We start from the raw sequence: 2200 nt of genomic DNA on the forward strand, positions 1-2200 counted from the left end.
ATCCTGGATCCAAGTCTACCCATGTTTGACTTGGCTAAAGTAATCAGCCACCATGTCCAGCAGAGTCCCTGCTGTGTTAGGAACATGGGACGCTGTATTACCAGGCTCTGGCCCATCAGGGTCCTGCCTACTCTTTTTTATAGAGTTAGAGATCTCTAGGGTCCCGCACGGGGTACCCATGTGGGCTTAACTGCTGCCCACTTGTCTTTTGTTCTGCGGACCCCTCTTGCAAGTCAACCCAGAACTGACCCACAGTGCTCCCCTCTGATGGGGTAGAAGCATTGTGCAGCCCTCAAAGAGGTACTGCTGTGGTTTTATCACGTTGGAGCAAGGCTCCATACACCGCTTCTTCCCGCTCCAGCCCTCTCGGGCGCTGGTTGCCGGCGGTTTTATGCAAAGTCGGACCCTTCTGAGTCCACTACCTTGTTTAATTTGTGTCTAGCCTACCGCTCGGTCACATGGATCTGGCCGGTGCGGGGCCGACATCGGGCACAGCTGATCCCACTACGGTTGATCCAAGTGCCGCTGGCTGCTGCTGGCTGCCCGCTGTTCCATGGTCCTCCTTCTCCAGTTTTGTCCTTCCTTCCGCGAAGTGGATATGGCCGGTGAGGGGGATAACTGGCACAGCTGCTTCCATCTATTCCTTTAACCTGGCTTCAACGCTCTCAGCACTCCTGGCTGCTCCTTTATCTTAGACCCGTGGGACCCACCCCCGTACTGACGGTACTGGTCCCTTATGGTCGTTGCAGCCGGTCAACCCCACTCTAATGCCCTCAATTCTGGGCACTCCTACTTATATGGTCCTTAGATAAGGGACATATAAGACATTAAAACTGATGATAACAGCTACTATAGTTTTTATTTAATATATATGGTCCGTAGATAAGGGGTGTATCAGATATTAAACTGATAAGAACAGATACTACACTTGATCTTAGCCAAAAAGCCAAGAAGCGATTATTGTAACTAAAACCCCGATGGGACTGACCCTGGTACTCACATACTGGTCCCTTGTAGTAGCTTGCAGCCAGTCAACTGCGAAGTCCTTTGCTGTCGAGAAATGAACTTTCTCACCATGCTGGAGCGAAGTTGGGCACAGGTGTTTTTCCCTCTCCGGGAATCGATGTGCCCATGCTGCTCCTGCCGTTGCCAGCTCCTCACGAAGTGCCAGCTGCCACTGCTGCTGCCTGTGCTGCTGCCGCTGTCTGTGCTCCTGCAGCTGTCAGTGCTGCTGCAGCTGTTAGTGCTGCTGCAGCTGCCGGTGCTCCTGCAGCTGCCGGCTCCCACTGCTGCTGCCGCTGCCGCTGCCGCTGCCGCTGCCGCTCCTCCGTGGTTCTCCCGCCGGCCTTACATGGACCTGGTCCATGTCTGCACCTAGAAGGTAAGTTGAAGGAAACGCAGGGTCTCTTACCTGCTGTTCCCGACTTTCCTTCTCCCGCCGGTGACCGTCGTTCCCTGTGTCGGGTTCGAGCCGCTTGGACCGACCCCGGTGTTCACGGGCCTGGTCCTTCGCGGCAGTTCCGCAGCCGGTAAAACCCGGCTGTACCTATGGATCCCCTGGACCCTGGGCCTTACCTTTTGAAGAAGGTTTTCAGCCCGAACGTCCCGTTCCGACTCCATCAGTGCCGCTGCACTCGCTGAGTGTTCCGAGCCCCTCGCTGGTCCGAGCTGTCTGTCCCGCAGCCCCTGCGCTGGCTGCTACCGACTGCTCCCAAGCCAGTCTCGTTTGAGACTGGCATAGGGACCTTTTTTACTTTGCTTCCCGCCCGGCCGAGAGGTGAATTTTGCCGGTGCGGGAGCAAAGTCGGGCTCAGGTTGTTCCCCTCCAGGGAAACTCGTGCTGTTGCTGCTGCTGGCTGCTCGCCCTCCACGGGTCTCCCCGCCGGCTTTCCGCAGCCACCTAAAAGTAAGTAGTAAAAAAGGAACGCAGAGTCTCTTACCTGCTGTTCCCGACTTTCAAATTCTCCCGCTTGGGGAACGCCGTTCCCCCCTGTGTGACTCGTTGCAATGCGTGTAGCGATATGACACGCATGCGTGGAAGCGGGGTTCTTCACGAAGTCACTCACGTGACTCCGAAGTAAAATTCTATGTTTATCCCATATTCACATCCATTCCATACACATAGGTTACACAAAAAAGCTGGAGAAACTCAGCGGGTGCAGCAGCATCTATGGAGCGAAGGAAATAGGCAACGTTTCGG

The 2200-nt window shown here is 55.2% G+C and overlaps 1 pseudogene; it reads right to left on the reverse strand.

The window, feature by feature from the left end:
- Positions 1-850: 850 nt before the first annotated feature.
- On the reverse strand, positions 851-958 carry LOC129693431 (U2 spliceosomal RNA; annotated as a pseudogene).
- Between the last annotated feature and the right edge of the window lie 1242 nt (positions 959-2200).

The sequence above is a fragment of the Leucoraja erinacea genome, chromosome 2 (genome assembly GCF_028641065.1).
Source record: "Leucoraja erinacea ecotype New England chromosome 2, Leri_hhj_1, whole genome shotgun sequence".
Lineage (NCBI taxonomy): Eukaryota > Metazoa > Chordata > Chondrichthyes > Rajiformes > Rajidae > Leucoraja > Leucoraja erinaceus.